The following is a 16,614-nucleotide window of genomic DNA, read 5'->3' on the forward strand; positions in this document are numbered from 1 at the left end:
TTTTAAAATTTTTTATAAAATTTAATGTTTCAAACTAAAAACTATTTCCAAATATATAAATATATTTACTGCGATTTTTATGTGTTAATTATTTAAATGGCTTTTATTTACATATATAACCGTTAAATTTAAGCATGTTCAACACTTTTTTGTAGCTTCTGATTTAAAATTCAAAGTATTGAGTGAATTATACACAAAGCTTGAAAATCCATTTTTGCATATTATAAACGCTAAGTGACTTAGGTATTTAATCAACCTCGAATATTACTAATGGATATGGTATAACACTTGTCACATATTTAGCCAACTAGATTTGGCTTTCTTTCCTTATTTATCTCATACAACTATTTAAAAAGGTTGATTTACACTTATATTTCCTAACTTTAGCGATTTTACACTTCCACCACTGCGGAGATAATTAACTTATTTTATGTCCACATCAATAAGCCGTGCCTTTCAACGCTTGTCATGGACTTTGAGAAAGACAAACAAGAAAAAAATATATGAAAAAACGTTTAAAGGTGAAACTGTACATAAAAAATCGCACGCATTACTTAATATATTTTTTTTGTACTTTTGTTTGTGAATCTCTGCCATTCGGCCATTCAAGCTGAGCGCTATTGTAGGTCAGCCATTCATCGTTTATTCAGCATCATCAATTTCCTTTCAATCCAAACAAATTTGCTGCTGCTCAAAAATACATTTTTTACGTTTTCGACAGCTAACAAGTTAATTTTAATCAAATAAATGGCCTGCGCGTATAAAATGCATATTCGTTTAATTAACATTTCGCTGCAAAAGAAAACGAGAAGCAAGCGGACAAGAAATATGTAAATAAATAAACAAAAAAATGTGTGAATACATACAATATAAAATAAAAAATAAATAAAGTACATATTTTTAACGAAATTAAAAGTGAATTGAATTGGCACTGTGTTTTATAGTCGGTGCAGCATTAGATAAGAATCTAGAGTGAATGAATCACTTCATCATCTTTCCTGGTGAGATAGAAAAAAATATATGTACCATACTTAACATTTCTGAATAAAAGGAGTGGAGGAAAGCTGAGAGTTTGTTATACTATAGGGTAAGCGTAAGAAGTTTAGTTTAAGTTAGGTGAGGCTAGGTAAATAGAGTGATTTTTGTGAGCTCACGAATTCTCACTTGACTACTTAAAGACGGCTGTCCGTTTCGATGCCCAGAATCCCTAAATCAAAGAGACCGTCGCATTTTGATAAAGGGCTTAGAGCTTGCCACACATTTAGTGAAGCGGGCAATATGTTAACAGAGATGCTTCAACCTTAGTCTGGTAAAAGCTGGACACTGAAGGAGAAGGGTGTTGCCTCTTCTTCTTCCTTTTTGCAATTTTGACAAGTTGCGTCCTGCAACTTCACAAGTGCTGGTTGCTGAATGCACGAAGACAGAGGAACACTCGTTTCTATCGTATATAAATTTAGGTGGAGGAAAAGTTTAATATGGAAGTTGCATGATGCTATTGCAAGTGATATCATGCACTCTTTGACTAGCTTTGAGCTCTCTGACAGTAAGCTTCAGAAAAGTTCATTTGCCGCTACCTTGGTGGTTTCCACGGCTAGAAAGATACTCTAGCAGTCTGAAACAATAATTGATTGAGCACCCCTGATAGAAGACTCTTCTTCCAACTTTACCCTTGACCTTTGATCCATGCGTAAAAAGCTCACTGCGCCTCTTCTCCAGCGACTCTGTCCCAACCGTATATCCCATGTATGTACGTAGGCCGAAGTTTTGAGAAACACAGTCAAAGTGAGAGAGATTTTCGGAATGTTTTCCTGTAGGGCTTTTAATGTGTCCAGTTTGCCCACAGATGCTATATGTATAATTGACACTCGTTAATGAAGTTCTGCCTGTCTGGCAAGTGTGGTTTTCATCAGACAAATACATCGTACAGCAATATTGGCCTAACCATGATTAGCCAAATAACAACTTTTAATGATAGACCTCATTGGTTCTGAAAAGCTCATTTACAACAATATCTAATATCCTATGCCTTCCTCTTCTTACCTCAAGTGGTATAACCTGGATTTTTATAGCTCCTGGTAAATAAAACCAGTTCAGTTTAATTGGATAAGCTGCTTCCTTAGGCACAGCTACTAGCTACTACATGAACTAAGCTCTACCTATTACCTAGGAGTAACTCGTAAATGGTAACTAGTAATTTCCTTTCAACCAAGAGAGCAGTATCATCTGAATACGTCTGAAATCGTTTCTTGCAGGATGCCTTTTTTTGCATTTCGTAGTGACCGTGCACACTATGCTTTTGTGCCAGAGCAGGGCTGTCGCAGAGAGAACAATATAGAAGATCTTGCAGTTCGATTCGACGTCAAAACACTCAAGGTCAATAATAACCACTTCCGGCTGCATAATGTTGAATGTTCTATCGATGTCAAGAAATGTCCAATAATATGGTTTAAACTAATTTAATGCCCATGTGAGATGGCGTTCATTCAGAAGATCAAAGAAGGCTGTTCCGTCCTCGAGAACTACTCCGGGGGCGCTTGTTTAGGAGTTTCGCAGAGTCTTGCCGCCATTCTGAGATAATCTGTAGAAGTAAAGGTTTTTGCGGGAATGCGTCTAATTCTTGAGTATTCATGACACCCTTCAAAGATTTCTGAGAGAAATTTATTTGCTGTCAAATGTATGGAAACAGAGCTCAGACTAACATGCGGTTCTTGTCATTTCTTGCTTTCGCAATGTGGCGCCAATTGGAGATTCCAAGCGAAGCCAGGTCCTTCTTCACCTGGTCTTTCCAACGGAGTGGTGCTCTTTCTCTTCCTCTGCTTCCCCCGGCGACTGTTTTCCAATACTTCATAAAAATCAGCTGACAAGCATTTGAATTGGCTTCACTACGACTGTCATTATATAGATATATAAATCATAATGTAGCCATCCTGAATAACGTGGCTGATCAAATGGCAACAGTCCTTAGTGATCGTACATAGGTATTTAATATCAAATTATAAAAGTGTTCAGCATTTTAAAAATCAAGTAAATGTATATTTTCAAGCCATCGATAGTTTGACTTATTTGTCTGAATCCGTACAGGTTCTCCCTTTTTTATAATATTTTACTTTATAGCAAATATATTTCCTCGTTGTTTTCTTGAGCTCTTTTCTCTTGCTGAGGTTAGTGCGTGATAAGCAAAATAAGTCGTGAATAATGAATAAAAAGATCAATTAATGTTTTTTTAATCAAAAACTACCGGAGAAGCTTCAGCATAATTTTAGGTATAATAATTCCAATCAAAGCAAAGCTTGTCTGCTTTTGGTACATATCTTTTCAGGATTTTATTGCCAAATTTTTTTCTATTCAAGAACGCTGGAAATCTGTTAAAAGTTTTTTAATTAAATGTAGTAGGTTGACAAACCTGTTTCCTCGCATTGAAATGCCATTAGTCTAATTACCATTATCTTTCCAAAAATGTATTCATATTTTATGGCACGAGCTGCACTAAAATAATTTCATTAAGCTACTCGCTCTTTTGAATTTATTGGCGATTAGAAGCTTTTACTTGTACTACCATGTTTAGATTTTTTAAATATTTTCTTTGAAGTTTAGCATTCTACTAATCCGGAGACAATGCTAACTAATATTATAGGAGACAATTCTAGAAAATTTTTGTTAACCTTTGTATCAAGTTTGAATAATGAAAAATTGAAATAAACAAAATGTGTTCACTAAGTCATTCACTTTCTGTTCTTGCGCTAAGGTTTATTAATAGACTTATATGAATCAGTTAATACCATTAGCTGATTCTTGGTTATAGTATTAATACTATTATGATAAAATTGAAATTAGGATTTTTAATTTATACTTCGTCTATTTTTCGAATCGATAAATTTTCTTTTTCTGTAAGTTGGTAGTACTGTGACATCTAAGCTAAGTTTCACGTCAATGTATTGATTATCATTTAAGATACGCGTCGTGTTTTGAGGCTGTAAAAGTGAGTTCTTCGATTTTTACTATGTCTGAATTTATTGAAAAAAGAAGTGCGATAATGCACCAGCTCATACTGCATTGGTTATTCGTGATAATTTCGCAACATTTTCAACTAATATCGTGCCAGAATCACCGCATTTGCCTGATTTACCTCCGGTAACTTCTGGCTATTTAGCAAATTCATAGTATGACCACTCCGAGGACACCATTTTGACTCAGTTGAGGATATAAAAGCTGAACCAAAGAATGCTCTGATGGCCATCACGACGGAGGATTTTTCCAAGTGCGATGATGACTGGAAAATTCGTTGGCATAAGCGTTTAGCAGTGGGAGGGGATTACTTTGAAGGAGATGAAATGGACAAAATTCACCTTTCAATTTGATCACAGTGGTATTTCTTTTGAGAAGAAAATAAGGGAAATACAATTAATTGAAATTTCAGACAGAATAAAATCAATTGAGCCTGGAACCTTCATCTATACCTATTTCCTGATTACAGCTTTTCCAAGGCATATTCAATACGAGTATTTATTTTCAAAAAGGATAAACGTCAACTTCGTCCGATATCGACAAATGAGCAGCTTCTTGAGAAAAAAGGACGTGTGCACAAGCTCGAATCAATATTTCAAAAACTGAGACACAGACAAACGGACGGATCAACAGATGGACATGGCTATCGACTCATTATAATCTACTCAGCTTGTCATGCTGATAATTTATATATATATTTCATAGGCCCTTCGACGTTTCCTTGTAGTGGTTGCAAAGTTCGTAGCAAACTTAATATATATATAATATATAAGGAATTTGGAATGTTGTTAAATTCAATGATAGCACTTTTTGGATTGAACATAAAGTTACTTAACTAGAGGAAATTTTTCATCATTCAACTTCTTTTTAACTGCAAAATCGGCTCAACCGTACGTATTACATTTTCTTTCAACCAGTTTTGTTCTTGATTGGAGGGTGTTTTTTACACGGGTTCTAGCGGATCCTACACCCGGCGCACAACCCTGGGGAGGAACGTTTCGCTTTCTCACTTTAGCTCGCCTTCTAACGGATGTTTTTGACTACCAAGAGGATACTAAGAAAGGAAGTCGTGACTGCTTTAGCCAAAGAGAGATTTTAGAACGTAATTTTGAAGTTTTAAAATATTTTTCCTAAAAATTTGGTTTCAAAATGCCTTCTAGAAGCATATTACCGCTTGACTTCAAGAGTATATATTTATTTAATATCGAAAGCATAAAAAGATCCAGCAGTAATCTGACAATGTTGGGGTGTCAATATTTCGGAAGACTTTTCAACAACTTGCTCGAAAGGGGCGGAAATCCATAACATTCTCTACAAGGTTTGGTCAAGAAATATTGCGAATTGCGAATTTCGAATTCGATTTTCGGTTGCTTTGCTTCAATATATTAGCACTGACAATGCGAGCATTTTGAATGGTCAGTTAGTTTTTAACAGCTGTTTTACTTAGACACGTTTTGGTTTGCCTTCGATTTTGCTTATTCCAAAAAAATTTACCAAAGGATCTGTATAAAATTTTGTGCTAAAAAACAAAATTAGGGGTAGATGCATTTCGAATATTGACCGTGGCATATGGTAATACTACCTTAGACAAAAGCTACGTTTATCGGTGGTACAAAATGTTTTCAGAGCGTTGAGATGATAAGAACGCCGAAGAGAATATTAATGAACTGAAGAAATAATTAATGAAGTGAAGAGAATAGAAATAGAAATTGCTTAGGAATTGAACATATGGATTAGATCGTGCCACTAAATTTTAACCATTAAATTGGGTATGATCGGGTCGCCGCAAAGTTTGTTTCAAAATTGCTCACTTTTGACAAAGCAATGCTTAGGAGTAGATCGACTCAGTCCGCGGCGACCCAGATCTGTTCCAGAGGGTTAAACTGGTGACAAATAATGGGTTTATGGTTATGACGCGCGAGTCAAGACCGAAAAAAACTTGGCAAAGTTAATTGAAGGTTTTACTAACAGTTCTTTGAATTGCAGAGGCGTCGTACGGTCAATAAAGAATATTACCTATTAAAGTTATCTACAATTCCCCAGACCTAGCCCACTATGTCGATTGAGGTTGCTACGATTGAGGAGATGAAAACTATTCTTGAATAAATAGGAAATAACAAATTCGCAATTCTTTTTGAAGAAATCTCGTATTGTATGGGGTAACTGAGTTGATTTGAAAATAATGCGCTATTTGATTAAGGAGAAAATGCTGTTTCATAAGATCAACTTTCTGGTTGCGGCCTTCTGCAACCTTTTCATGTTCTGAAACTTTGAAATAATGCTCGCTACAATAAGTTGTACCTGTTATATTATGTTTTTGGTTTGTGACAATAAAGACATCAGCACATCCGGATTGAAGGAGCCAAACAAATCGATTTTTCTTTAGAACTTTACTTTTATTTACTTCACATCGTAAATAAGTATGAATATTTGATTATAAAAATATCTACCTGAAAATTAGGACCATGTATGTTCCAGATTATCTACCAATTTATGATTACACAAAGAAAGAAAAGACACTTAACCTCAAAATATTGAAAGTATATAAAACTTTTGTTATCTACATATGTATACACTTTACTTTCAGTGATTTGTGCAACATTTCTAAATTACCGACGTGTGCATCACAAATATATTCGAATTCAGTAAAAAAAAAGTTGCGACTTTGCAGTTATGCCGAACATATACCAATTTCATTTGTCAATATCTGCTAATTGCATGTGAGACTAGGTGCTCAGGCGAAACCACAATAATCAACCATATAATTTACAAAGAAACTTCAATCTGTCGACACTCTCCATCTATAGTTAGAATTCACTTAATCCCCCTTCGCATTGCTTGCTCCACCCTGGAAATTTGAAAATAATTTTCCAGCTTCTTAAGTAATTTAAATGAATTTTTATGCTCACATTCCATTTACTGTTGTAATTCACCACAAAATTTATATCATTCATAATTCAGTCAAGCCAAAGGCAATGACAACGCCACAACAACACTGCTGTCAGGGTAGCCAAGCTGCACAGGCCAAGGCTCAAAGGAACAAGGCCTCAACAAGCAGCTCCTTGGTTTAGTGGGTGCGTGAGGCTATATGTGTGTAAGTGTTTGTGTGTCCTTTCTATGTGTTTGTATTTGTTCTTCTTTATTACACATTTTATATTTGTAGTATACTTTTTGGCGGCTGAGTAGTTCATTGTCCTTAAAGTGGTGAGTGTTGGCGATTGAGCACAACAAAACTGCCAATTTCATTTACAAACATATTTACAAATCTTTCTTGCCGTTAGGTTGTGTGTTTTTAGTGGCGACCGAGCGGTTTGGTGTAAGCAAATTTCATTTATATCCTGAACGGGGTATATTAAGTTTTCTACGAAGCTTGTAGGCTCAAAGGAAAACGTCGAAGACTAAATATATTATAGGGAAGACCCCATATAAGTATATATAAAACATCAGTTTGTTCAGCTGAATCGATTTAGTAAGTCTGCCAATCTGTTCGGCAGTTTATTTGCTTATCTTTATAGACGCAAATTAGTGCCTCAGTTTTTGAGTTATCATTCTGCAATTTCGCACCCGTCCTTTTCTCATCAAGAAACTTCTTATTTGCGGAAATTGTCCATATCGTAGTATTGTAGTATACATATATGTATCTTCTATATAAACTGAACGATCAACGCAAAGTCCTTGTATAGAAAACTTTTTTATTGGATGAGATATGTTCACGAAATTTGGCAGAGATTATTGCCAAGAGAGAAATACTATATTCAAAAAAGTAATTCTAGATCAGATTACTATAACATATAGTTGCTGCACCAATCGGCTGAACCAAATTTTGAAGTTGATTTTATTTGTGAAGGGTATTGTACTATAGTTTCGGCGCAACCCAAGATAACGTTCCTTTTTGTGCTGATTTGCTTTCAAATTTTTTTTCCTACAATATATCAGTGCGTTTGTTTGTTTTTGCTGCAAATAGCCATTACACATTTTAGCTGGAAAATATTTTCTTATTATTCCGCCACATAATGGTTGCGAATCGTATTGATATTTGCCACACGCTTTTCTATGTGTATGTGTGTGTATGCGAGAGACTGTATATGTACTATGTGCGTGCAGCTACAAATCCAATTACCCTCAAAATAATAAACTCTCCGCACTTACATATACATACACATATTCAAATAAACAAATTGACTTAGCGCACAAACAAGTCAGCGTACCGTTAAACCATCGACGACGGCAGAGTCTAAGCAGCTCTTTGTTCAGCTAAGTGTTTATAAAGGCGCACGCACACACAATCACATTTTTATTTGTCTGTGTGTGTGTCACATGCATATTTCTAAGCATCAACTGTTGATAGCCAGCTGCCTCTGTGCCCCAGGGGAATGCCACATGCGGCAGCAAAAAGGACGACGTGGCTGCTTTGCAATAACAACTTTTGCGGGGAGTGTTTAGTAGACTCTAGCGCCCATTACAACTCCGTTTATATTTCAGAGTTGTAGTTTCGCACTATTTCCTTGCGTTTCCTTACACTTATACTCGCTTTGGCTGCTTCCCTTTTCTTCAAATCACGCCTGCCGCCTTCTTTTGTCTTTTCTTCAGCTCAACTCATTATTTTCTATTTACTTTACAGCAAAATTATGTTTACAAAAACAAATAGAAAAATAATATGAAGAATAAACATAAGGAATAACAAAAAGCTGTAGTAAAACAGAACAACAAAAAATAGTATAAAAACAAAAAAACACTAAGAGGAAGTTGTAAATTGTATTTGTAGACTGTGCGCTCAGTAGAGTACAGCTTGTTAGCTCTGAAAGCTATCGTACCACAAATAACAACAACAACACATTGAAAGCAATGCAAAAATATGCGAGAATTGTCCTGCGAGTTGTTTGCGCCGCATGTCATCAGCATAAAACAAAAGACGCTGACAGTCGAACGGTCAATTTGTGCCCACACTCGGCTCACGGTTTATGTGGTGAGTTTAGGAGGGTTGTGAACATGCAGTGGTAGGAGTCTTGGATTGCGGTTTCGTTGTGGGATTTATTTAATAACACGGCAGAAAATTATTGTCTACCGCAGTTAAGGTCAGCGGATTTTAGATACAGTACCTTTTTATTTGTATACTTTTACCTCTTTGTGATTAAAGCAATTCGCTTCTGATTTCTTAAGACTCAACTCCATCTGTCTTATACTTTCAGATAACTTAATTTCTTCACTAGCTATTCGATTTTTGTTGATGAAAATACATACAACAGTAGTCCATAAGGTAAGCTGGCTCATATGTATGTACCTCTGTTCTATAGTTGCTACTTTTTCAGCTTCAAAAACGCGTTTGCCTCTGTCAGACACATGAACTAAAAGGCTTTACAAGTTTACACTTCTAATATCCCTGATGGTCTGATTTTAACTTCTGGAACGCTCGTTACCTGTCGACCTTGTTTCGTTTAGCTCCAGGAAAATTACATCGGTTAATATTATAGTTGGGACTTTAACTGCTTACCACTTGGTGCAGCTTTATAAGTGAGTAAGCTTACAAATTAATCCAAAGTCCAATCTTTCACTTCCTGGTTCATGATGACTGTCCCTGTTTGGAACATAAAAATAAAGAATAGATCGTTGTAGAAAACTCAACCTTCGACTTTGAATCAACTTCGGACTGTTGATGACTTTTTATCACAAGGTTTTCAATACCGGAAATTAACCAAATAATTGTGCCCGGATGACATTGTCGAATCGTTATATACATTTGACGAAGATCTGGTTTTAAATCCACTCCGCAAATGTTTATATAGAAAGATCCATTTTGAGGTTCCCTATCTTTTTAAGCAAAAAAACACATAGACTTCAAGTTTAATAGGAAATGCAAAAGCATTTTTTTGACGTTTTTTTTAGAAGATTATCTCTTTTAAATGTGAGCCGGATCTACGTCTCAGACGGTCCATACGTTGAGTGAAATTTTCGATTATTCGTTCTAGCTTTTCGACCGATAACTGGTGTGATTTGCGTGATATTTTGCTACAAGCCGTGATATTTTTACACAAGCGAGATTATTCGAATAGACTTTAGACTTTAAAAATCTAAAAAGTTTAAGGGTGTGGGATCACACGATACTGGTGGTCAATCGACCGGTCCAAAACATGAAATTATCGGCTATGATGCGATGTGTGAAAGCAATTTTTGCCGATATCGCGTGTTTCAATTTTGAGCATCACATAATCGGTTATCATGGTGCGGTAACGGTCGCCATTGACGGTTAAATTCTCAACGACATAATTTTTAAAGAAATATAAATCGATGATTCCTCCGGCTCACAAACCACACCAAACCATTGACTTGTTTCTGGATGAAATGACAGCTCTTGAATCTCTCCGTCCCAAATGCGGAAATTTTACTTGTTTACATACCATTTGAGCCAGAAATGGGCCTCATCTGACCTGAACAAAATTTGGCTCGAAAACGTTGGATCTTTTCAAGAGCCAATAGAGCGGAGCGAAGTCGCTTGGGAATGTCGAGCGACTTCAGTTCTTGCACAAGTAGTATTTTGTACGCTTTCAATTTAAGATCTCCACATAAAATGCACCAAGTCGTACCATACGTCCGACTCTCCTCGGTATTTGGATATACTCTTAGCTAGGGCTGCTCTATTTTCTTCACTGCGAAAGCTCATCGATGCGCGATAGCAAATATATGTAGGTACAAATGAAGTATGTCTTGCGACAATGTCGATTAATACAGGATTTTCAAATCTAGTATCCACGTTTTCTGACATATATGGCTTGAGGAGTTTATTTTTAGTTGGGATTATAGCTTCATGGTGCATCTGGAGGATATTATAAGAGAAGAAAAAATTGTTCGCGTTGGAAGCATTATGTGGAAAAGACCTTGACAACAGTTGATTCTTTTTTGGAAACCATAAGGTAGAGTTGTTCTCCATATTGTCGAAAAATTATAGACCTTTCGTATTCGGCAAGTGACTTAGTAAATACTTCATACTTCAAAGATGTTTATTTTATCTTTTTTCATTTCACCCGAAATTCGCTTGAAATCCATCACTTGTCCACCTGCCTGTCCATCTCTTTGGTTCCATCAACCACCTGCAGTGGAAATTAATTCGCTAGCCACATCAGTGAAAGAGTGTTACAAATTCAATGCGCTGGCATTTTACTATGAAAGGATATTATTCGGGAAATATATACTTTCTTCTAACTGTACAGCTCAACGAAATCAAATAGCTGAGCGTACGTAATGCATTCTCCTACATACAAAGCATACATCGTCTACTTGAGCCTGGGATGCATTTCGCCAACTAACTAATGCCAACAAATAAAACTTTTCCTACTATTGCAGTTTGCTGTTGTTGTTGTGAGAAATATTTTTCCATTATAAAATTGGCATGCAATCAAATTTAGTGTGCAATAATTGAATGGGCACTGATTGCATTGATTCGGCTGGTGTGGAGAAAAAAACGAGCTCGGAGCATGTGAACATTCGAAAAATGTTCTGAATTTGCTGAATTAGTTTGCTTTAGCAGGTGAATTAGGGTAATTGCCGGTAGGTGAATACGTGAAAGAGTTTACTCCACAGATTCGGCTAACAAACGTGAAATAATAATAATAAAATTAAAGTTTTGTGTGAAAAAGACCGAACCTAATAAATAGCAAGAGAGAAACATGTAATACCAGCAACTAAAAGTAAAGTTTGTTCTTGATTGTATTCGATTTGGTTGAGAAATAGAATAGAGGTATCTGAATTGTATTAAGAAAGTCGTGAATAAGTGGTATGCCAGACAATCCGCCATACTATCGGCTTCAGCTTTTTTGTAGAAGACTGGATAAGAAACCTTCGGCAAATCAAAATTAGTATAGCCAGATCTTTTGAGGATGTTCAAAATTCTTTGTAATTAAACATATATTTTCCTTAGTAACTAAAGACGCTGCTCTGAAAGTATTCGACGCGGTACCCGCCGGGGGAACCAGAGGAAGAGGAAGACCACCGTTGGAAAGACCAGGTGGAGAAGGACTTGTCGGTACTGTCGGTTGCTCAAAACGCGCTTATCTCAGGTGAGATACAGTTGTCGAAGGGTACACCTCAGGTAAACAAGGTAGCTCCTGACAGCCCGTTGTAAGAAAATATAAAATGGCAGGTTTTATTTTTCAAATTTCTAGACCTGCATCGACCTGAGACCTGTGCCATAATGCCACAAAGAACAGACTGCTTTTGAGTATAATTTATGCCGGGTTGATGTTAGTTCAAAGATGTCAATCTATGCCATCTTTTTAAGTACTAAGGTTAGAGACGCAAAGGTAGAGATTCAGATGGTCTAAGTGGTTATCCATACTATTTGAATCTTTGCGATCAAGGTTAGATCAGCTCTAAGTGACAGCATATGGATTTATGACGGTTATACTAAAGAAATGTGGAAGGGAATCGTCGTATTGGCTAAGGCCAAGTAAAAAGTCATATTTGCTAAAATTGTTCCTACCCTGGTGGAAGTTCCGAAAGAGCGTTATCCAAACTTAGAATATACTTAAAATACGCTAGGGATCTTCAAAGTTTCTCAACTGTCCTGCTGTAGTCTAGAACGCAGAAGATATCTTGAACTTCCTGCCATATCAAAGCTCATCAATTCAATTGTAGCAGTTCTTAGTGTCCAATAGGCATTCATGCGATAAGGCTAATAGAACTCAAGAAGTATAGAAAAGGTTGATGAATTATCCAGTCTCTTTCTCCTGCGTTGGCTAGTCTCTTCAAGACTGATGTTGACACTCGATAGTTTTACCTGCGGCGAACCAGAAGCCATAGCTGGAAGTGACATTAGTCGTTTTAACAAATTTTTGATAGGCTCAAACTGATTGGAGGATTTGTAAAGGTCTTATGATCTATTATAAAGTGGTTTTAGGTACCATAACACATCGTCGTTCTAAACTGTTCAAATGAGATTCTTGTTAGAAATGATCTCTCAAGCTAACCAATAGTATCTGGTGTTATAGGATATATAAGTCGTTTAATAAATGCATTGCAATCTTATAAATATCTTTAGTTTACTGCCTTCAAACTTCACTGAAATAAAAACCTAATACCGCAGCGCCTAAATGTAGGCTGCACGAAGTAAAGCAGCTGTTTGATTTTCGCTAACTGTAATTTATTGCCATTATGTTGCATAAAAGTGCGCTATTAAATGAGCACTTGCTAACGGCACTACACATTATAGTTACGCTACGCCTGAACGTGAGCGACAGTAGTAAAGGATGCGAGCGGATACCCAATGTATGCTACCAATACGCCATTGGTCATTGTCTGATTTCTCATGCCTGACTGACGAAAGCCGAATCGTGACCTGAAAGACATTACGATAGTTTTTATTTTCATAGATTATTAGCCGTTAAGACACTTTGAAAGCGAGATGAGAGCGTTACCGTCCGCTCCGATGCGCCGTAATAACCTCTATACTATGCATGCCTCCAAGAACGCTTGACTTTTGCTGCTTGCAACATTGCAAATGCGACTGTCAGTCAGTGAAAATAATATTAGCGTCACTTTCAGGATTCCGAAGGCCACGACGGCGTTGCGTTGAATTATTTTCACGCTACGCGGTCTACATACATAGCATAGCTGAGCATAGCGGTGCATCGCGCTCCTTGGCGCTTGTGAAAATATGTTTGAAAAGCAATTGGCAGCTGTTGCCTGGAATTTCTTCATTGAGTACGTGCCACAAATTGCCAATGACAATGGCGGCTGCAGCTGAAGATGTCGGCAGGCACCGCATACAATAGCACTACATAGCGCATGTTATGCTGCAATGAAAAATGCGGCTTTGATGCATTCTCACCATACCAACCGAGTAACGGTTGCGATAATAAATGGCAGTGTTTTTAAACTTTTTCAAAATTTATTTATTAAATTTGATTTTGCCAAACAACAAAACGCGCTTAATTGATTACATAACTGTGCGCTGGAGGCGGGGGTTGCTTGTGCATTCAATCAGCATTGACGCATTGGCGCCTAAAAGCGGATTACAATATTTACCCATTCGGTTTGGTTGCGCGTGAATTTTCCAACAATTTCACACTTCATTGTGCGCCATTTCAATTAAGTTGTTGCACACCCCCGTTAGCGCAGAAAATAGTGCAACCGAAAAAGAGGAGAAAAAAAATTGTTTGCCTAAAAGTATGCTTTTTTCGTACACTTTTTCGCTTTTTCATAGTTCATAAATTTAATTGCTAAATGAATTTCACACAAAAAATATTTATATTCGCGCGCATTTTTGTTGCTTTATTTTATTACAGCACTGGCTGCTATTAGTTGCTGTGCTATTGTTGTTGCTTTTCGTGTATGTGCTTTTTGGCTAGGTTTATTTGCTTGAAATTAGTTTTTCCTCTGCGGTTAATAATTGCACTGATTGCGGCGCTCCGGCTTCCGTTGCATGCCGCAATTGAGCCGCCATTTGCTGTTGTTGTTGTCATTTAATTTTTGTTTGTTTTGCTTTTTGGCTTTTTTACATATTATTTATGAATTCATTAAACTAAATTGTAGTGTCACATTTTCTGCGGCTGTTTGCGCCGAATTCATGCCACTCGTTGTGCAAATTTTCACAGATATGTAAGTTAGTCATCGAATAGTTGGTGGAATAGAGATGTGCAATGGACGTTTTTCCAAACAAAAAGAAGTTAACTTTGGTTGCACCGAAGCCAAAACACCATTCACAAATAAAGAAGTTTCCATACAAAAACTTGATTTTGATCGTTCGGTTTGTATGACAGCTACATATATGGTATAGTGATCCGATATAGGAAATTTTCTCATAGATGGTCGTATTATTTTAGGAAATAATCTGTGCCATCTAAGCCCCGCTTTTTGAACGAAGAATATTTAGTTTTTTTCAATATCGACTTACTAATTGCGAAGCCATAGAAAAGGCGAACTCCTGTCGTTCGATCTCATAAATTAGCGAAATGCTTACTAGCCATTACAAAAATGCATTGAATTTCCATTTCTGTCAGATCGGTGGGAAGTCTGAAGGTATGCGCTCCCAAGTGTTTAAGCCTTGATCTCCCAACAGCTCATAAGCTTTACAATTATCTGCGATTCTGCTGTGGTCTGGCACACGTACCAGTGTTATCACAAAGAGACTCGATGCTATTCATAACGAGGTTAGGCACTCCTTGACCAACCCCGAACGCAGTGTTAATGAGTTCAAGGTAGTGTCGTCGCCCTCACTTCCGTGAAGAAAGCTGAACTCCCGAGCAGTAAACTCACTGCTACCTTAAGGGGTGAGCCTGCTCGAAATTCGAAATTATTTTTTTTGCTTAAATCTCTTTAAAAATAATCTAATAATATGTTCCCAAAGTTATAGATGTGAATTCGAAATATTTTTCAAGCAGATATATGAGCGCTTGGACAGAACGCAAAAATTTTGACGCGCGATTTCTCGGTTTTTAATTTTTACGATTTTTCTTAATTGGCGCGGAGGATAGAAAAAAGCTAAACGTCGTATGGAATTGGGGCAAAGTTTATTATCTTTGGCATTAAATTATCTTATATTTAAACTAAAAAAAAATTAGAAAAGTCCAGTTGAACATATTTTTAAACAACATGAAGTCAAATTTTTTTGGTCAAAAACCACCTTTTTCAATTTATAAAAAAATTTTAAAATTTTAAATTTGTTTTTGGAATTTTTTTAGTTTAACTAGAAGATACAATATTAAAAAATATGAATCTCTTTGAATTTTTTTCCGGCAGAAATTGATACCTGCATCCTGCCCGCCGTCCGACAAATGCACATGGGAGATGCAGCGGGCAATTGCTTCCCAAAGGCGGAATATCAAAGATTTTGTTTCCAATAAATTTGTGAATGATGCTTAAATATATAACTACAATATAAACCCTTGAAATTTCGCTTTTATCAATTATTTCTTTCTTTCCCAAAAAAATCCTAAAAAAAATAGATTTTTTAAGCCTCCAGAACAGGCTCACTTCTTAATGGCTGCAAACTCGGCTTGGAAAACTCCGCAATAGTCTGAGGCTAGAGTTGATAGAGAGCTCCACCAACTTTCTTTCCAAGCTTTGAACCATCCGTAAAGAAGCTCACTGCCGTTCTCCTCCAAAGGACTACATAGTTCCAATGTTTGTATAACACAAAGATGTTTTCCGAAAATTGCAGATAGAATTCGTCATGCTACCTTTTTAGTATTATTCCGTTCAAGGGGCCCACCCATATATCTTTTCGATCAAAAAATTAACTTAAAAACTGTTGAACTATCTAAATATATGATATTAATCCTGATCTACTTGTGCCCAAACGTCTGGAGACACTAGTTGGCCTTTGAGTAAATCAAATTGTGGGAGTGGATCATTTAATGTCTAAAAAAAAAAACACTTTTCATAGATCGTTCAATCTTTTCAGGGAATTTAAAAAATATATCTGATTTTATCGAATTATTGATTTTCATCTTCAGTTTACTTGCATAAGTTAGTGAGCAGCTTCTTATCAGAACCCTGGAAATTTACCGCAATCGATGTTTGAATTCGCTGATAAAAAAAGGTGAGCTTTTTCCAGTTCGAACTCATCGAAGGAGTACTAGCTGAACTTCCAACACGAATTTTTCCATATACTACGTT

The sequence above is a fragment of the Bactrocera dorsalis genome, chromosome 3 (assembly GCF_023373825.1).
Source record: "Bactrocera dorsalis isolate Fly_Bdor chromosome 3, ASM2337382v1, whole genome shotgun sequence".
Lineage (NCBI taxonomy): Eukaryota > Metazoa > Arthropoda > Insecta > Diptera > Tephritidae > Bactrocera > Bactrocera dorsalis.